This window comes from Falco naumanni, chromosome 2, assembly GCF_017639655.2.
Source record: "Falco naumanni isolate bFalNau1 chromosome 2, bFalNau1.pat, whole genome shotgun sequence".
Lineage (NCBI taxonomy): Eukaryota > Metazoa > Chordata > Aves > Falconiformes > Falconidae > Falco > Falco naumanni.
The window spans coordinates 112,108,211-112,130,721 of NC_054055.1; positions in this window are offsets into that span (position 1 = coordinate 112,108,211).

A 22,511-nucleotide genomic window follows, 5' to 3' on the forward strand; every position below is an offset into this window, starting at 1 on the left:
TAGCAACTTTTTCACATAAAATATTTACACTAAATAATTTTTACAGTATATCGGTTACACAATACACACAATGCACTATACTGGTGACACTATACTATACTCATATTTGCACTAATAAAAGACATTTACACTAAAATCAATTGGATGCAATAAATCTGAAAAATTAGACATTTTTTATGAGCAGGTCTGTAACACTGGATGCCAAATCAGAAAACATATGGGGCTGCTTCTAAAGTACATTTTTGTGAATTATCTTTGAACCGGCAGATACCTCCTAAAACCAAACTATACTTTTCCCAAGTTGCAGCTCTGAACTGAAATCAGCAGAGGTTTGGGCTGAGAAACGACTGCAGGATTGTTACATTTAGCCTGTTGATAGGGATTTTACTTGGTGGTTAAGACTACCATAACCTTAAAGAAAAGAATGACAGATATATCACAGTCTACCCTTGAGGTTTGTTCCAGTTTTCCTCCCTTATTTGACTGAGCATGCCTTTTCTGGCCATCTGTGTGTTCCGTAGAAAGATTTCACTTTTATTGAAGAAAAATGTAAGTAAATTCAGTGGGAAGGTTTCCTTGGAGGGTAGGAGAATGAGTGAGAGCACTGCTTGTGATTTTACCCTGGAGAAAGATTCTTGTTAAAGTTATAATAACATGGTGAATTTATTTGCTAATTTTTTTGATTTTCAAAGGTGAATTTTGGTCTTGGAAGTACTATTTACTAGGAAGCGATTCAGTTAGCTTCTCTTTTCCTTGCCTCTTTTCACATGAATGATTAGTTTAAAGATACCTTATGAATTTAACCTTATGGTCGGGGAGGACTTAAGCCCTTATTGTGAGGCCATAGATGATATTATATATGGGGCCACACCATATACATGGTTATTTTGATCAGTATTCTCTCTGCAAATCAAATACCACTGATACATTTTGTTTCAGTTTTGTGTTTCAAAAGAAAATAGGTTAGCTTTTCTAGGTAAAGCAATCTGTCCCTATGAAGTTTTCCCTCATGTTAAATTGTTTTGTTCAGGGAAATGAAAAAAGGATTTTCTATGACATTATTTTTGCCCCTGCCACTCTTCCAAAAACAATTCTTAAATAAAAAGCAAAGCCAATATTGGATTAGTTTGATGTTTGCTTAAGGAGAATCTCCAATGTTGGAAAAAAGCTGAGTAAGTTAGGAACTGAAATCCCATCACCTTTCAATGGGATTTAAGCTTCTAGGTGAGGAAGTTGCTTTGGAGGTTTTTATGACCTGCAGAGAAAAAAATGTCAGCGCAGTTTTCAAAATGAGCAAATAATTGGCCAGAGTGTTCCTGGTTTTATGAAAGATTGTTCTATGGGCAAAAGCTTAATGACTTTACTTCTTCCTTCATCTTTCTGCTACCAAAGCAGTTTTCTCTCCTTGCTGAGAGCACACATTTCTGTTTTGGGAGGAAGATCCCTGAAGGAAAGCTCTATTATCAAACCTTTTCAAACGAGCTTGCAGAGTGGGACCAACACAGCAAGGGAAGACAAGTACTTTCCAGAAAAAGAGCTGGCTGTGGGCATAACCTCTAGCTATGTGGGAAACGTATTTTCTTTTCTCTTGGTATAGTGTCTTCCACCGCGAGGACTGAGACAATACAGCTCTGTCTCTCCTCTCATAGTTTACTCCAGTAACATGAAATAACAGAACCCAGGATAAATCAATAGGGTTTTTTGTTGTGGTGGGGTTTTTTTCGAGGCAAAGTGAAATTTAAGTCAAATAACTTTGCCTTGACATACATAAGGGCACAGGAAACAACATGAATCCAGATAGCAGAATGCCCAAGCCCAGTTGTTGATTTCTCTAATCTGGATACAAAAATACCTCATAAAAATCCCTTATCAGCATTAGGCTGTGATGTTAGAAACAGAGGTAATTGTCTCAATGCTGACAAGTTGCCTTTCTTGTTTACTTTTCCTGTGCTTTCAGGGGGAAAGGGTGATAAGCAGATTCTATCTTGTTCTTTTCAGACTACCACAGAAAGAGGCTGGGATTAAGACCCTTGGAGAGAAAATCTATTAGAAATTCACTGTATGGTCTACTTTAGATAATGCAGGAGTTTGGATTGTTACACTCATTTCTTCCTGAATCTTTCGTAACCTGGAGATAACATAATACCAACTCATTCAAAAGTTTAAAAAGACACATCATAATGAAAAGTGTGAATCTTGGTATTAGAGCTCATCAGAAATATTTATTTTATTTCAGATTCCAATTTGTTTCAGGGATTCAAATCTGAAAAGATCTTTCTAAGAAATCAAGAACTATTTTCCTCTAATTTTTAAGCAGATTAATTGTTTAGGAAGAAAGGTAAGGCAATAATGCTCCGTCTTCAAACTTTAATTTGGATTCATTATCTGCCTGGAGACAGAATATACTCAAAGAATAAGTTATTATTTAGCATTGGCCTGGCTGGCAGAATTTGATCTGTGTAAAAGCTTTATTACAATCATTTCCACATTAACAATAACAGGTCTTTGTCACGGTATTCTTTCAAGTTAGATATGGCCATCAGCCAACAGAGTCCCATTATCACCAAAACTTTGCTATGACCCCAGAGTGGTTGACTACTCTTGTGTCTAGTCTCAATCAGCAGTCAATAATGATCTACATTCATTAACCCCAGTTATGGCATTGTGTTAAGTAAGGCTGTTAATTTAAAGGTGATCTAAAATTGCAAGTTTGCAGTGTGAAAAGGTTTCATGCATAAATTTTTCTTCCCTGCGTGGAGGGAAAGCTGTTTCACTTCTCACCTCTGCCCAGCAGATAAAGTCTGGCTAAAAATTTCTTATTACCACCTAGAGGCCACAGCATATGATCTGCCGAAAATATCTGCATCGTCTGAGAGTAAAGGGAAGTAGAAGAGTCTTTTTAGGAGGTTATTCTGGACTGAAGTCCCAGCACAACCCGAATATAAGTTGATTATTAAAGTAAAAGTGTTTTGAGGAGATTTTATAGTGTGACCTGAGCTGTAAGGTATGCAAGTGGAGTTAGTCTGACTGCATGGAGGAGGTAAGTATCTCTGTGAGGTATCGTGAGGCAGTGAGGACAGACCTTTTGGAGCTGAGAATGCTTTTCTTTCATTCTTGAATTTCGTAACTCTTTGTTACTCTTGAAGTGGCTGTTTCCTTATAGTGGTTTGAATTAAAATTGATTTCAAGATGGCTGATTCAGATCAATACATTCCATATTATTAAACTGTTTTTAAGTGCATGGGAGTCTGGCCTGTTTCGGAAAGACTGAGCACACCAGCACAATCCATTAGTGTTCCCAGGGGTGAAAACTGCTGTTGTGATCCAGGGCCCTTCCAGGATTTTCCTGGCCGCACGACAGACCAGTGTGAAGCTAAATTGTATGAAAGTAACCATCCCCCTTTGCTTCTTGTGGCACATGACTCTGTCACGATCAGAACAACACCCTGTCACCGGAATTGGGAATCAAACCTCTTAACACCAATGTAGTATTAGGAAGCAAGCACTCCCTTATTGCAGTGCTGGGTGCTCAGTGCCATCTCCACAAATCAAGCACACCTGTGTAGATTTCACCGTTACATTTATACACAAAATTACAAGGTTGTATGCTCCCAGTTACAATGATTGGCTATTAATTTGCATATAATTATAAAATCTGCTGTGTCATGCTCTTCTGTTACTATGCTTGCACAGGGGAAGAGTCTTCACCTGGGCAAGGGTCTTGACCTGTGGGTGGTTTTTTTTAGTATTATAATGAAGGTAGTTCACTTCAAGACACCTTAAAAGTAAGTTTTGTTGCCAAGTTGGCTGGCTAGATATCTGTCTTGCCAAGTTGTCCAATAACTCTTCCTATACACAATAGAACCTGGGTTCTCTGGTTATGGTCTAGATAGTAAGGTTATTATGGTCTATAGAATAGGGACTTCAAGTAAAACAGTCTCGGATAACAAGCAGCACAGCAACTCATACATCATTGGGTACTAAGTGCTAGCCTAATTCTAACATGGAGGTTAAGTCCTTAAAATCAAGATGCTCCTATAGCTAACTGTTTCACAAACACAAAACATAGAAAGATTCATTAAAACTTTCAAGACAATTTGCAACAACCCCACAAGACTTTCACCCTGGTCCCCCTCTGATGATCCTCCATCCACCAGCTCCTGCAGAGCCCCAGGGCATGTGGACACATACCGTCTGTTGCCAGAGGAGCCATGGGCAGCAGTGCAGGGTGCAGTCTCGCTACACAGCTGCTTTGGATGACACGTTGGGACAGGACCCTGCAGCACGTTGGCTCCCAGCGTGGCTGAGCCTGACCAGGTATAGCTGCACTCCCAGCTCCAGGGATTTAAAGGCAGCTGCGGGGGCATCACTGGGAGAGCCACGCTTCAAGCACCCCGGCAAATAAAACTTCTGCCTCTCCCTATCACTGCCACTGTGGACCCTTCTTGCCCCCGTCACCCTGTTTGTGGAGACTGGCCCAGAGACGCTTCTAGTGTAGGCAGAAAATCCCAATGCAGACATTTCTGAAATATGTTTCCTATGTTCTGGGCTGGTTTTGGCTTCCCCCCCGCCTCCTTTCCCTCCCATCTGGCACTGACAAGCAGTGATGGGTACAGTCTGTCCTCCTGCACCCAGAAACAAGCTGTGCTCCACAGCACACTTCCCAGGCGGCAGCCCCACTGCCTCGTTAGTCACAGCCAGGGCTGACGGCATGGAGGAGTGAGTCGAAATGGGAGTGCTCCCTCAGCCGTGACAGCCCTGACCTCCATGGGATTTGTCTCTGATTCTCCTCAGGTGGTACAAGATCACCGTCTTCCTGGAGGTAGACACGTAACGATGATGGTCCTGCCACAAAGAGGTCATCCCTGAGGGTTACATGGCTCAGGTCCTCAGGGAAAAGCTATGAGAAGCTATGGAGACTGTGCTCAACCTACAGAGGTGGTGGAGGTCACCTGTCCTTGGAGGCAGCACGGCGAATGTCGGTCTCGGGGAGGGCTGATCCCATAGCGGGCTGAAAAATGATCTCAGATGCAAATCATTCAGCCAAAAATCAAAAGTTTGTCTTCCTTTTTTCATCTATCCACTCTACAGCCTACATACAAATTCCTATTCAAATATCATTAAAGCTCAAATATTGAATTATTCAGTGCAAGTAGCTTTGTGAAACACAAACTTCATGGCTGATTACATATTGCCTACCCCTGACTCATATAAAGAATTTAACTCCGTGAGTTTATGTACCAAATCACACATGAAACTGAGTTTCGTATGCCACATCATAAAAACAGTGTTAAAATGTTTTTTCTCCACTTTCCACACGCAGTAAAGTGAGAAAATAAATGAAAGTTTAGTACTATGTAACAAAGTTTTAAATAATATTGGGAAGGAAAACATTTAGAAGCAGTTATAAGACAGCACTGAAAATCATGTCGAGACTATCTGGTGGGCAAAAACAACCAAAGAATATAAATGGTGCCTTTAGGGAGGGAAAATGTGTTCTTACAAGGAAAAGCACTCAAGTTATCTGAATTTCCAAACAATATAGTCATGCACACACAGAGAGAAAAAAGTACTTCCCTAATAAAAATCTATGATACAGTGTAAGAGCAAGACAAAGAGCCGTTTCTCAAAGCTCCTGCAGAAATGTACATTTAAAAATATTCAAATTAAATCAACTGTAGTGACTTTATATTATTATGGTATGCAAAACTAAATGTATCCTTCTACATGCTATCACTGTGTCCTTAACTTGATTACAGCAGATTAAATATTTGTGTGGGGCAGCCAAACTTTGTTTTATTTCTTTTACATTGACTTCAGAGTATACCTACGTGAACCAGAGCTTAGCAGAGTTACAGAGCTGTAAATCAAAAGATAAGCACCCACTACACCCTTTATCTAGATTATGTACAGTCTTCTATGAACCAACAACAACAACAAACCTTTATTTTATTCTATTTGGATTTCTACTGCCACCCAAAAACTGTAAGGCAGTATCTGCTAGATTCCAGATACTATATATGAAAGCAGAACATAATCCATTTTATTATGCACTCCTGTCCTAGAGTTACTTTTTATTTCTACAGCTGTTTCCTAGTCCATTGAAATACTACAGGTGTAATTAATTCTTGACACAGTACCAGTATAATTAAAGTATTTCCTGTCAGGTAAATTTGACATTATTGATCCATACCTTATCTCAGTGCATATTCAACTACAAGACCTAGATTTGTTAATTTATAGAGTAGATCTCCCTTCTCATAACTGATTATAAAATACACATACATGTCTTCTTATAATATACACCAGATCATTGTATTGGAATGTGGATCTAGTGACCGACAGCTAGCAAGCAGCATCCTGTTTTATACAGACACGTATATTCTTCAAGTAGGTATTTAATATCCTACTTAGTCAGTGATGCTTCTAAGTCATGTTCTAATTAGTCAGCCATTATTTTATTGGGAAATAACTTGCCTGCTAAGCGAGACAGAATTGCCAGTATTCACTGTCCTGCAGTTACTTTAACAACATCCATTTTTCTTCTATTATCTAACTGGAAACAATGAAAATGACCCAAGAAGAAAATAACTTGGTATGTAATTCACACAACAACTTTGAAATGATGTGAACTCTAAAAAGGTGCTGTTCAGTATAAGGAATTTTGAGTGCTTCTGAGGACCTCCTCAAGTCCCTGAGGCTCACAAGATCAGTCTCAGAGGTCCACACCAAAACCTGTAGGCCACCCAAAAAGCTGAGTCCCATGCTGTTGGGCAATGTCCAAAGAGTATTGGCTAGGTCAGCTCACAAACAGTTTGTATCACACAGGGTGTTAAACACAGCCCAACAAACATCTCTCGTCCAGTAATGTCTACAGAACATACAGGATTCTACGCCAGACAAAAAGCAGACAGACCAAGCTTTGTCAACTTAGTTTATATAATTCAGAGAGCTGGGCTACCATCCTTTCTGATAGACACTGCCATTGACCCATGAGGAACATTAGTGAAAAAATCACATTTTATCTTGAAAATCTCCCATCCATGTAGTGTGCAAGGCATGTCTTGCTTAATCTTTCGATCAATCCATGATGGAAGAAAGCTATACCCCTAACTCCTTTTAGCTGTTACATATATCATATATAAATTTATTAATTCTGATTTATTAATATTCTGTCTGATCACAGTGTTAAAAGTGATTTATCCCACAGTAATATGATTGCTGGTCTAATGCAAGGAAAGTGGCTATGGCCAGAGTATGTGTGACTTGTGGGTCCATGGGTAGGATCAGGAGGACTGAGGGTACCTCAGTTGGTAGGAGATTACAGATGTAATTAAGTAAACACACCATGGGTCTGCACTTTAGCTCTCTCATTTTGGCAAAGTCATCCCACTATAGAACATCTCAGGCAAATCAGTAAATAGGTTTAGGTTTTGTTTACCTATATGCAAAATAAGCACAGTAATAGTTACCTCTTGAGCATTTTGTCTTGCCTTTCAGGGCAACCTTTTAACTTTTTAGGTTGCAGCCTTGTGGATAGATATTAAAAAGAGGAACCCTGAAGAAAACATGAAAAAAATGTGTCAGAGATTGGAAAAGACATTATTTCTGCTACCTTTTTTAATTTGTTTTTTTTCTGTTTTTTTTTTTTTTTTTTTTTTAGGCTTTTTTGTTTTTTTTATTTTTTTTTTTTTTTTTTTTGTTTTGTGGGGGTTTTTTTGTTGTTTTTTTTTTTAGGAGGAGGGTGGTGTTTCTTTTATTTTATTTTTTTTTTCCTAACCGTGTGGATTTTCTCATTCTTCATCTGTGCAAAGAATTTTCATAGAAGTAATGTGTCTTGACTTAATCATGAATGGGATCAGTCCTGAGACATCTAGAACCTTGACGGTTGGTAAGAATGAGAGTGGCAAAGAGCTTACTACTGTTACTCAAAAACCCAGTAAGTTCCTGAGCCCAGGGAGGATTTCATTAAAGTCAACAGCCAAGTTAACAGTGAGAAAAATGAAACAAAAATATATAAGTTAAAAATACATCTTGATGCATTCCAGTAGAAACTGAGAGGTATAGCAATGAGTTTACAATATTCTGAGAAATAACCTATTTACAGAAAGAAATACATTGAGAACACTGTGTTAAGAATTAACAAGGAGATGGGCAGATCCACCTGCTTACTTTAACAAAGTTTTGTCTTTCCAATGTCCTAAGTGGTGGTAAGTGACACTGATCATAGTTCCCTGTCCTATATAAAGACATAAAGTTACTCTTTGGGTGAAAACCTTTTATTAGAAATATGGATGTGGAAGAGTAAGTAATACAACTTCAGATTAAAAAAAAAAAAAAAAAAAAAAAAAAAAGAGTACCAGTTTAATGCTATCAAATTGTGGCAATTTTGGGCTTTTGTGAGCTAAAGGGAAGCTTTGCTATTGATTATAATGGAACAATAATTTTTTGTCCTGTTTTCTACAGAAACTATGACCTAATAGAAAATTTGATCTGAAAAGCTCTCTACTTGTGCAAGACAGATCTTTCTGTTAACTGGGGTTCAGAAAATCAACCAAAAGGTTTCCAGGAGATATTTCAGACAATTAAACACTTCCATTATGAGGATGATGCCTCTTTTTAATGTATGAGTCTTTTAGGGTTGGAGGAGGGGTGACCGATCACTTAAGTGAATATGGAAATTAATATGGGCAATTGTGGAGATTTTTCAGATCGGTTGATCTGTGCATTTTGTAATCACTATTTATTTTCTGGGCTACTGTTTTGAACAAATACAGAAGGCTAAATTTAGTACCGCTGGTGGAGCTTCTGAAAGTAATATGCTCTCAAGAACAAGTCTTGAAAAAGGCTAAGTATTTTAAAGTCAGGAAGGATAAAGAATTTTTACTACTATACTGAACTCACTCAGCAGCTGGTTGCTGAGAGAATTAATTTGAGCTCTTTCAATGCCTTTGGCCATTTTGAGGATATTTTATATATTATTTTGATTGGTTTTTTATTGACTATTTCTCTTCATAGCTGGCTGGTGCAAGAAGTTGTTATCAAGATACAGTACCATTATAAAAGAAGTTCAAAAAAGTATGTTGACAGGACTGCTAAGGACTGCTAAGTAGCTCTAAAATAGCAGATGTTTTAACACCCAGGGGTTTTGATCGAAGTGCTAGGTGTGATGCAGTGAAATTAAATTGACAGTAAACATTGACTGATGGGCCCCATTATCCAATAGGTCAGTGTATGCAATTTCTAGTATGTAAAGTCATCCTCCGAGTTAAAAAGAATTATGATGCTGCATCAGTAAAGTGGAATCATAGTCAAGAATGAAGACATTTCTGTATAGAAAGTTTTGTCAACTTTTTCTGTTTTAATATTGTAAATCTTTATAGACTACTTTCTGCACACCTTATAAAGACTTTTAAACCTAAAGTTAAAATTTCTACAAGATTCCTCATGCCAATAGCCTACCTGACTCCACATAGGCTACTTATGTAAATAATCAATGTGGAGTCAGGCCTTGAGTACAAAATACATGGAAATCCTTTTACTCACTGTGTAAGTGCAGAAGGACTTACAGTGAAGTACGTGGTGGTATTTAAGGGGTGAAGACCACATATGTAGGCTTACAGAACTCCTTTATAGTTCCTCAGTCAAGTAAGAACTTGATCAGAGTTTTCTCATGGTAGCAGGCTTCCATTTGATCAATGTACCTTATTACGAACTAATCAGCTATGGACATATGATTGCCATTGCTTTAAATAAAAATATCCCTCCATCCCACCCCAACCCCCCCACCTCCCCACCCCCGATTTAATTAGGGGGAAAGAAAAAAAGCCAGAAAATGAAGGAGATCATATTTTCAAACAGACTGCTTGAGCCAGCCCATTTGTCTGCCATGTCTGAAATTTATATTTACCTGAAATGCTAAAACAAGGAGAAACATAAAAATAAAGGAAGTGGGTAGAAAGGGAATACGAGGCAGCAACGATTGGGTACAGAAAATGACAGCCAGATGCAAAATGGTTGCTTTAATGAGGGAAACAGAGTTTTCATATGTGTTTCTGCCTGTTCATCTCATCAGCACTCATCTGGCAAGAGAGCACAGTGTAGGCAATGTAATAGCAAAATAAACTTATTTCCCATGTATCTAGCTAGAAACATGCATGAATCTCCATACTGAGAGGAATCCAAAGCATTCTGAAGCTCATCACCTTTATTAGAAATTGCAAATTATCCAAGAGGAGCTTAATTTTAATTCATATTTAAATAATTTCCTACTAATTTCAAAATTCAAGTAAACCCATACTAATTATAAGAAAATACACAAGGTATCATACTACATAGAAAAAGCTTTGTTTCAGAGCCAATAAAGTTGTAACGACAAATTATACATGCACTGATAATTTTGAGTGTGAATAGCTTAGACTTTCACCTGTAATTTTTCTTTTGAATAGTAGAAAGTTAATGAATAAAATAACAGAAATTATGAAAAATATCCGTGGCAAATCTGGAGCCTTCCACATTTGCCTGATGAATTTTAAGTAATAAGCTCTTGTCAGTCCAGGATGTTTAACTGAATAAGAAGACAAACAAGCTCAATTATCTCATCAAAGTATGATACCATTCAGACTTTAGGAGAACTGTTCAGTAGCAAGCATATTTAAGCAACCAGGTTGTAGATTATTAATTCAGTAGGAGGGTCAATTATCTTAATAAAGATGGGAGGTAACATAGCATTTTGTGATTTTAATCTGCAATAGGTTATTGTGAAATTGCCTGAGGGTGAACATAATCAATTCAGAGCATCTAAGCAACATTTACTTTGTACTAAGGCTGACAAACAACCTCAGGAAATTCATCAGTGCAAACAGAACAGTAACACAGAGAACAATAAAATTACTACTCTTCAGAGGTGGGTGAAAGGATGACACTTGGTGTAAGGTGTCTACAGAAGTTTTTACATTTGTCATCAGATACTATCCTTCACTGCATTCAGTTCCATGAAGAGAAGAAACTGAATTTTCCACCACCTAACTCATAAATAAATGTCCAAAGTTTCATGAAAAGAAGGGAAAACACTTTCCAAACTTAAAACGCAATATAAAACATCAGCCTGTGCATTCAGAACAGATATGACAGTGCAGTATAAAAGTATTCAGAGATATTATTTATTAAACTCCTATGCTGAGTGTCTACAAGTCCTTATTCTTACAGATAAATTATGTATTACTTAGCACTACTTAAAGAAGCTGTGGAGAGGTCACTTCTCTGAATTTCTTATGTCTGACAGAAAATCACATCATTAAAATGCAAGAATGTATGCACAGCACAAAGCAGCCTCTTTGTTCATTTGGTTTAGATGGATAATTGACAAAACTATCTAGATTATATTTGAATGCTCCAACTTTTGAGAAAGGAAAATATATTTTAATATATTGGACCTACCTAAAAAGAAATAATATTGTAACTTGACCTTTATGTCTACATTGTTCAAATATATTCTAAGGTGTTCTGAATATTGACTTACGGAAACCTAAGATCTCGGATTGTGTAATTAGCTTGGTTTGTAACCATTAAACTACATTGGAGTTTCCCAGCATTAAAGGTGCTAGAGAAGAAAGGCATGTCATGGATCTAGTAAGAAAAAAAAAAAAGAGAGAGTTTTTTCATGTCGTTAGTTTTCATCATGAAAACCAGATAGATTTGCCTCTTTTCCCGCTTCATCACAGAATCAATAAATTGAACAAAGTTGTGAATATTGGCAGAATGACTAATATCCATGTATCTCCTGTGGTGACCCAAGGCAGCTTCATTTGCAAAAATGTATTTCTGTGGTTATTTTATAGGTATTAGTACAGCATGTTCTTAATGAGAAATATTTTGTAAACTCTTCCTATGATCACAGAGATATGGCACATTGTTTGTCCCAATAATGAAACAATTAGAATGCTTAGCAGGTGTAAGAAAGATATGCTCTAAGTATCTTCCAAATCTATCATCCTCTGTTGGATTCCTGCAGACTTCCCAATCTGCAGCAAAAAATTACAAAATAACTTTTTCTTTGGTTTATCTTCTCTAAATTCAAATGCTTATTTACTTGATCTTGAATGTAATCCCACTGTATAGCAGTTTTTTAGAACAACAAAATAAAAATCAGGGAGAGGACTATCATGTTACCCTGTCTACCAGCCAGCTGAAGAAAAAAATAAAAAATTGGTTCTAGGGTTTGAAGACGCTATTTTGAATATATGAATTTAAATGGGAACCAATATAATGGATGGGAACTAATCTCAAGAAAAATCTACTTTTATCCTGACCCATACTCACCTATGGATTCAAGCCAGAAGAACGTCAGCATAAATGAAAGACCGCTCAGGTGGGACTGATGAGATGGGAATCTTCAGTGAAAAAAACAGAACTAAAACATCATCGCCACTGAAATATTTGAGCAATAAATTCAATTCTTGAATGATGACAAGGTTTGTACAACAGTATGAATATGATGAATGTGAGCTTGGGAATGACAGTCATAGCAGTGTTGTAGGATAACAAAAAAGACGTGTCTTCAGCCCTAGGCACTCCAAAACTAACTACAAACCTTCAACAACAAAGTTGCACCCACTGTAACACCTCCTTGCTGTTTCTGCAGTGACACGTATGAGCTGGGTCCTTTCTGTGGAAAGTCTCTAGAACTCTGTCTCTCCATCAAAGGAGGACACATTCACCCCCACAGCACTTGTGCAGAAAAGGGTGTTAAAAAACCTTAAGAATTTTAGTGAACTTGCCTGCAAATAGGGTGCCTTTTAAGAAACCCTTTTAAGTTCTTCCTTCTCTCTTTCCCTCCCTGTTTGTACAAGCAAACATAGAATCAAAGCACAGGAAAATAATACATAAAATTAATGCATGTGCAAAATACATAGGTTTGTCAAAAATTACATATTGGATTACAGAGTTAGATTTCAGTGTAGACACTCCTTGAGAAGTTCTGTAAGAACAAATCATTAAAGGACAAATCAGTAGATAAATAGCATAAAGCACTAAGGGGAAACAGAAATAGAGTAAAAAAAAAATAATCTGAAAAATCTAAGCGAAAATCAAAACTTTATGGCTAGGACACCAAGATGTAGAACAAATAGGAATCATCATGTAAATGCCCAATTAAATGTCCAATACATGAGAACAGTAGCTGTAATCTGTGAACAAGTAAGCAGAAATACTGCATTATGCAAAGCATTCTATAAAGATTTTGGGGCAGATAAAGTCACTAAGAGTGAAACTAAGCATAGTCCTCAAAAATCATCTACAGATCCTGTAAGATAAGTAGCATCTAAAATCTGATGTTTCAGGTGTAACACAACAGATAAAGCAGATAAAGAAATCAATGGAAATGTGTCAAAGTAGTCAAAATTAGCAGTCACAGTCATTGAGCTTTAGACTCTAAAAAGAATGAAGGTCCTGTTCTGAGTATATGGTAAAGAAAAAATCAAGAACTACTTTTGTAAAGCAAGAACTGAGACTAAACCTGCAAGTCAGACTTTACTGAATGTCACAATACAATTGGATAGCAGCTTTTCAGATTCCTTTTCTGTGTTTTAAGTATGGGCAATTTATCTTTTGCATTGTGACCTTTCACTTTCTTCTCCTTTTATTTCTGAATGGGCTTCCAAATGGTATCCCGTCCAAGAAATTTCTTCATTACTGAAAGTAGTCAGGGTTCTATTTTTACCAGAATACACTGGATGAAGTTCTTATGTTTTATGCAATTGTAACAGCTAAACTAAACACTGCATCATCCATATTTAAGAAGTTTATGTTCATGTCATCCAGTTGTTCCCTAACAACACAATGAAAACACCCTAATAACAACCCAAGTATGGAGAAAATACTAAGACTAAATGAAATTAGTCAATTTACTCTTCAGTGAATTCACTTTGACATTTTATCATTTGAAGCTAATTGTGTAATTTTAATTGGGTTAAAATTCACATAATATTGAAGAAAGGTTGCCAATTAAAGTAATTTCTGCCTGAAAACAGTTTACCTGCAATTGTAAGGAACAACTGAAACTACACTAACTATAAGACAATAAACAATAATCCTTTTCTGGGTTTTTTTTTTCCCACTTGTTTGACATTTTTACATTTAGTCGTACGCTATGCATTGACAAACTGTTTCCAATATAGACTCAGTTTGTTAGTCAATTCATGTGTTGCTGGCGTGAATCTTCCACACAGCAACCGAGAATCAAAATTTGAAAATGCCTAGAAACATGTGACTGCAAGCCCATAAACATTGGCAGAATTATCAAGCAGGCCGAGTATATGAAATAGCTTTGATTTTGCAGGCAAATAGATTTCAGTTTTGGTTTGCAGGGCTTTTTTCAGCTCTGCTTTTCCTTACAAACTACTTTTAGAAGATTTCCATCCAGAGCTTTAAACAACATTAAATAAAAACCTGTTTGTCTGTTTGCCAAACAAAAGCAGTTTTTCACTGGAAAATGTGAAATTATGATAATTACGAAAATAGGCACAAGATTGCAATCAGAGACAAGCAGCTGGTGGCTCCAGCATCCCACTCCTGTCACACCAGATCACTGGAGAATAGAGGCCTCAGACAACTGAATGTTTCTTAGGACTCATGGGTTTCCTTTCTGGAGCAAACCTGTCCCAGAACCTGACATTTCAAGTTTTTCCTGAAACTATCTTAAGAACAGTCCCATTTTGTGGACTGTCCTAGGATTAGGGACTTTAAGGTTTCTTGTCACAAGGCTTGAAAACCTGGAGCTGAAAATCCATGGGAGTCCCAGCTGCACTGCGGGCTCTGTAGGGTAGTTAAGGCAAAACTTTCAGGCTTCTGCATTTTCTGATGAAGAACTGCCTCCTAAGTTTCAGGAATGCTGGATAACTCTTAGATTCCTCCAACGCTTTCATTTCTCAGCTCCCTAGTGACTAGAGAAGTAACAGGAAAGCGAAACACAGAAATCCTGAGAAACATCAAATCTCTCCAAATTTAATTTAATTTTTCTAAAATATAGACTATTTAATGATTGAGAATATATTTATTTACATTTATGTTCTGCTGGATATTACTTTTCCATAAAAATGCAGCTTTAAAAAGCAAAAGGAATTTTCCAATGAATAGATAATCTGACCTTTTCCCATACACAGGAAGAAACATTTATCTCTTCATACTATAAAATATACGTTAGGCAACTTATGCTACAGAACAGATGGTAAACAACCCCAAAAGCAGAAAACACACTGCTAGAGAACCATATACTTCATCTTTCTGATTGTTGCAGGCTGTAGATGTAAATATTCTGACCATGGAGAGTCTTTCACAAGAAGTTAGCATTTCTGAGTTGTCCCATTGACAGCTGTGAAACTACCCATGACAATACAGAGCTATGGGGATAGAATTATGGAATAGTAAGTCTGTAAAGTATCTCAAGAAGTCTAGTCTGGCACATTGCCTCACACAAGGTCAATTTTATCTTTGTCATTCCTGGCTGATATTTATCGAACCTATTAATACAAGTGCCCCATGATGACAGCTATGCTTTTCCCCAGCAATTCATTCTGTTGCTTTCAATATCTTTATCATCAAAATGTTCTTCATAATGCCTAATCCAAGCTCTTTCGTGCTGGAATCTAATCTAATTAGCTTCTTACTTTATTCATCATGGACATGGTGGAAAAAGGAAGTTATTCTCTTCCTTTTTGCAAAAGCTTTTTTCCATACCAGAAGGTTTGCAAATATGTGTTAAAAACGGGCGACAAAGTTTCTTCAATTTATTTAGTAGTAATCAGCTAGATTTGAAAAAAAAAAAAAAAAAGGTTTGGACATAAAATCTAAAACTTAGCAAAATAGTAGATATGAGAAAACTATAGGAAGCAGTGTTGACATATGCCGAAAGGTCATCATCAACTAGGAGTTTACTGTCTCTGCATGTTGCTAACTAAGCAAAGAGAAGGGGTGGGTGGGAGGTTTTTTGGGGGGATTTTTTTTCTTTCTGTATTCATTTTTGTTGGGTTTGTGGGTTTTTTAAGTGTTAATCTTTTGATTGGAAGACAGCAAAGCAGCAATGTGTCCCAGAACATTCAGTAAAAACTAAGTTTCTGTTGAACGTTACTTTCAAGAGAACATTTTTGAGCAGCCATATTTCAACGATTCATAGGATGTCGCTGTTCATCTTCATCAGCTCCTGAAAAATTTTACATCTTTCCTCCACCAACATAAGAATAAACTTTAACTTTAGATGAGAACTTCTCCATGTATTTTAAGTACCTGCATGAAACACTTACTAAAACAAGCAATTAGAGCTTGGCTTCCTAAATTTCAGTTTGTGCCTCTGTCTACATATGTCTACTTAGCTTTTTTTTTTTTTTTTTTTCATGAAGGGAGCCAATGGCACATCTGTTAGATGATCTGCAGTGATTTACATTTTGTTCAGGGATGCACTGAAAGCATATGTGTTTGAACAGAGAAAATCCAAATTTACTACAGATAATCCAACAGAAAATGCAGGAATTCAAATAAAATAAAATGGGTGTGGGGTTTGTGTGTGTGTGTGTTGTGCAACCAAACTGAAAACCCAGGAAGAAAACTCTCAGGTAAACATTTTGTCTTTGCCTCCGTATAGCTTTCTAAATTTGAATACTTAGAAATTTAGATAAATCTCAAAATTGATAACAATAAAAGACATACTTTGTTTGCTAAATTCTATGCATAAAGCTTGTCCTAAGCATATATTTAACAATTATAGTATTTTTAAGATTTAAAATATCAGTGAAGTTAAAATATGAACTTTATGTGCATTGTAAATTAAAAAAAATAAATAACTGTAACAACCATATGTATTTTAGTCATTTTGTCTTACACACCCAGACTGGCCCAACTTCAGTGTCAGCAGAATTATATTGAGAGAACATTCAGAACATCTAAATTAGTATGGCATGAGTATACCCTCCTAGGAAACCAGGCTGAGAGGGTTGAGGTTGTTCAGCCTGGAGAAGAGAAGACTCCAGGGAGACCTTACAGCAGCCTTCCTGTATCTAAAGGGGGCCTACTAGAAAGCTGGAGACAGACTTTTTACAAGGGCACGTAGTGATAGGACAAGGGGTAATGGTTCTAAACTGAAAGAGGGTATAATTACATTAGACGTTAAGAAATTCTTTACTGTGAAGGTGGCGAGCCACTGGCACAGGCTACCCAGAGAAGCTGTGGATGCCCCATTCCTGGAAGTGTTCAAGGCCAGACTGGATGGAGCTTTGAGCAACCTGGTCTAGTGGAAGGTGTCCCTGCCCATGGCAGGGGAGTTGGAACTAGATGATCTTTAAGGTTCCTTCCAACCTAAATCATTCTATGATTCTGTGATATGATACTCGAGTTTTCTTTTTCCCTGCTTTGATGAGCTAGTGACGCTTGTCTTGTACCACCCTTGCTGAGCTCTGAACATTCTTAGTAACCTCTAAAGATGTTATCACAGCAGACACTGAAAATGTGCCAAATATCAGTGTGTGGAAGAGCTCACTCGTGCCTTATTTACAATCTTTTCTTGCTTTAAACAGGATTAATCTCAAACTAGACAAACTCAAGGACTGCTTTACTGCAAATTAACTTTCATTAGCTGGAAAGGCCTGAAAACACAAACAGAACTCTTACCAGATATTGTCCTTTTTGTTACAAAAAAAAAGCAGAGGAGTCAGCTTGTCTTTACCTTACTAAAACGAACCAGTAAACCAAAATCCCCCCAGTCTAACACTAGCATAATCAAGTTAAATAACCTAGGGACACCTTAAATAGGGAGTATGTCACAAATAACTTCAGTGGCCACAGGAATGTGGAGAATGAATGCCAGGAGAAACAGACAGCCATTAGCTTTATTGTCAGTATTAACCTTTCAACATTTTAAGCCACAAATGTTCTCCTGAATCATTGTATGGAAGATCTGTATTTTTAATGACTTCCACTGTTGATAGGGCAGTCTTATAAGCACCAAACAAGCCTCTTTTACATGTCTGTGTTCTTCTTACCACTCTTTATAGACATAGAAAAGTTTTAAATGTCAGATTTGATTTGTATTTTATTTGAAATGGAAATAAACATCCCACACAGGTTTAATAATTCATTTACTATTTGGTTTGAAACATTAAGGCACATGGCTTGGATGTCAAAATACCCTCTTCAGAATTGAACTGTTTAGTGAGTCTTAAATGCTACTATTCCAATAGTCGTTCTGAGGCAAATTCTTTTTTCACCTAGCCTTTGCTTTCTGTGGGACAATTCTAAATTTGATCTTGTGGTTGGACTCCCTTGATTGTTTGTGGTGCAGTCTTTGTATAAATCTAGAAGAAAGAATGTGGAAAAGTAACTTTTCCTATGAAGTCACTGCGTTATTTCCTAACGGAAGATTGAAGTGTTCTTTTGGTGGTGAGTGTTGCTTTAAACAGTTAGGTAAATATACCAGGTCTCCAACTTGCCTTCCCAAAGCAAACACATAGCTTTCTAGATAGATAACCACAGCTGAATTGGGTCCCGATCAGATTCCACTGTCACACTGCAGAACCTGTAGAAAGAAGCAGAATTACTCTAATTGTGCCTAGTAATTTGAAAAACACAGGTAGCTGGGAGAAAATTGCTAAGGAGGGAAAGAATTTAACGTAGGAAAGAAAGCATGTTAGAAAAGGCTCAGAAAAGAGCAAAATCAAAACAGCAAGGAAGCAACAGGGCACGCTGTCTTTCCAGACACTGCAGTCAGAAGGTTGAGTCGGGGGCACTTCTGCCACGTGAGAGCATGATGGAAGCCTTCCAGACAGCGCAAAGGTGACTTTGTTGTCTGTGGGAGATACATCATTGCATACTTGGCTGTAGCATTCACAGCAGAACCTGCTGTAAGCTTCGATGCAGTTCAGCAGAAGGGTCGATCTGAAGGAGCCTTTTGCCCTGCTATTCTGTCCTGAGAACAAGGGTTTAGTGCTAAACACTACAAGCAGCAGAAACAGATCCTGCTGCCAGGGGAATTTAAATGATCCTGGGCAAAGCTGCCAACACTGCTCTATAAATCATGGTGCAAAGGTTAGAAAAAATAATTCAGATCATTCTTTCCCCAATCCCAAACCCCAGTCATCAAGTAGTAAAGTACAGCAGCTATTTCCTAAAAACAGATTTTGTCATTTAGGGTTTTGGTTTTGTTTTTTGTTGTTTGCTTGTTGGTTTTTTTTTTACACAATCACCTACTTAGTGCATAAAGGAAATGCAATATATATATACGGAGTCTAGGAAAGTGCTTGATACGATACCTTGCAGAATTGTACTGAAAATTATTTCCCAATGACTTGCAGAAGAGCATTGTCACGTGTCTTGAGAACTGACTGTAAAATAAAGGCTCAAAGTATTAAATTTGGAGTGTAGGGGGGAATATTTAATAGCATTCTGTAGAAATCCATTCAGTTTAACGTCTTTATTAATAATGTTGATGTGGGAGTAAAAATACATTAATGAAATATGCAGGTGAGAATAAATTAGAACTCGAGGTGAACACCAGAGAGCACAAAGGCATAATACAATTGGGACCGAGTGAGATTAAGAATCAGGCAGAAAATCACAAAATGGGATTCGTATAGGAAAAATACAAACTAATACGTTTGAGGAAAATAATGTAAAATATAGATATTCAAATAGTCTGAAAAGCTTTCAGTGTAGCATGGGTCAGACTATTTTAGTTTTGAGGCTTCCTTCTTCAGATGCTGAAGAAACTGTAGTAGCTCTGGCTTTGGTACTGCAGCCAACAGACTCATCGGACTCAGGAGCACTGGACTTCTTTAAAGGTAAATAAATAAAAAATATCAGGGCTCAATTACAGTTACTGAAAAGGTAACGTCACATGAGTGAGCGATTTCATACTATCTTGGCAGTGACAGAACTATAACCACCAACTAATTAGCACACGTCAAGATGATCCAAGAACCTAGACCTAAAAATTGGAAAGGAGAAGATCCATCACAAGCAAAACTTGGTTTAATTCATTTGTGTAGCCAAATTGCTTTGCTTCTCTGGTCCTTCGGGTGAAGAAGTGATTGTGTGTTTTTAGGTTAGATGCTGATTATACCACAGTGATTATATCACTATAACTATATCATGCAATTTTAGGTTATACTGAATATTATAGAGTACATTGGATTCAGATCTCTGAGTCTGTTTCCTGACATGTCAGAGATCTGTGACTCTATGTGTATGTTTTTCAAGATCAGAAGGAAAAAACTGCTCCTGGGAGATTATTGGAAGGTGTTAGAATGCATAGGTAAAACAACTGTGTATGGGACAATAGAAAAGCCACCTTTCTTCCTTGAAAAATACATGGAAGACAAAGTATCTCAGGTCTTGAAGAGTCAGCAAACATTTGGGTACGTAAATTATTTTAACAATAGTTGCTTTATTCAGAAAGTTTCACTTCTGTGTTTTGGGGTTTTTTTTCTGTTCTCCACATTAAACTGGTATCAATTCCTATCCTCCCTCCTGCACCTAAATTAATAATTCTGAATCAGAACTAGATATTTTCTCAGGTATAATCATTAGCACTTGTTAAAGGCCTTCAGATGCTTTAGGCTCTGTCTTGTTGAGATTATTAAATGAATCTTTCACTTACTTACCTTCTGGTTATTTTTCAATTTGTTTGAAGATGGCTGCAATTAAATCTTTCATAAAAGATGAATTCCCCTAACAAGAAGCAGTTTGCAGCTCAGAGCTCCAAGTATGCTCCCCATGATCCTGAAGCAGCTTGTGTCACACAATCTGTAGCAAGGAGGGTTTCTATTCTTTTTCCCCCCAGTGATCACCAGCTTTCAATGCTTTTGCCTCCATTAACTCTTCTGTTTCATTTGGAATTCCTACAGATCTTTCTGATGCTGTCTGAGAGTTGTCCATGTCTAATTTTTTTTTTTTTTTTTTGGTTGCTCCTGTAAACAAGACTATGAGATTGGGGGGACAGGAGTCCTTCACATATGGCCTATCCATTCTTTTGTCTTCTGCACTCAAGACAAAAGGCATGGTGAAAACTGCCTGGAAGCCAGCTAGTTCAGACTTATGGCACACTGTTTAGCAAGTTGACAGCAGAAATCATGGCATGAAGGTTGAGAAAATATTTAACTGATGGGGATGCAAAACAGAACAGCGACAAGGAAAAACAAGAAAATCAATGCATGGGTTGTTTGTTGGTTTTTTTTTTTTTTTTTTTTTTGGGGGGGGAAGGAGGTGTTCTGCTTGTTTTTCAGCTTACAAGTGTATTACCAGGTTTTCTTCTGTTTGACAAAAATAAATTTTCAATCATCAAAATAAGGATATATTGTATTTTTGGGTAACAGGAAGTGACGACATCTCTGGAGATAATGGGATTTTGAGAAGCAAATTTCCATGTTTTGTTTTACTTTCAGTGCATAACATGAAAAAGATGCAGGTGATAAACTTGGTCTCTTTGGAAGTTTGAAAACAGATTGTTACTTTACATAATCAAGTTATTGAAATCCAGCAATGAGTAACTGTGAATTGCAGACAAACATTTCTAAAACAAAACTGTAAATGTGCTAAATTGTTATTACACAGTTTCTTGGCATAAATTACATTGGGTTCCCCTTAAACATTAGCTTTTCATCTCCCAAATGTGGCAAATAATTTAATCAGTGATATGGTAGTCCCAGGCAGATGTCTTAGTACCACCTTAATAAGGCAGGCTGGTAGTAAAGGCTGGAAGCAGAAACCTACCATACGCTGGTGCCATGGCCATCAATAAGGGGATTTGAAATAGTAAAGCATTATTTAAGTGCTAACTGCTTATTCTGCCTTGAGCTATCCCAGATACATACTACATTTGCTGAGTACTAGTATTTGTCTTGTTGCTCAGATATTGTCTGTCTTTATTAATTAAATTCTGAGAGAGCACACACACTGCGGGTAATATTTAAAATTTGCATATATCCATCCATTCTGGAAATAGCATTGAACTTTGTTCATTACCTTTCCCAAGATTATTAGCTTTTATTACCATAGTGAATATTCTGAGTGTTCCAAAGTAATTGTATGCCACCATACATTTTTCCAAAATAGAAAATTAAAAAAAATTAAAAAAATAAAACAAACACCAAACCTCAAGAATGAGGTACCAGTATTCACAAAGAACAAAAACATTTAAAGACACCCCCGAAACTCTCCCTTAAACTTACAAGTGCAAAAGTAGAACTACTTTTCCTGCATCACATACATTAGACACAATTAAGGCATGTAGGGAAAAAAACAAATCTCTTATCCAGATTGTGAGTTTCATCAGTATTTACAAAAGTTATCTAGTCTTAAAACATACATGTAGGCCCATAAATTAATCATGTGATATTAAAAATGCATGGCTTGGAGGAGGACATTAAAATATTGAAATGTTTGAACTAATTTATAGCAGTCTATTACATTCTTTTGTCTTTAAGTAATTGGGTGATTTATGTGGGGGTTTTTATTATGTCATTCCTTTT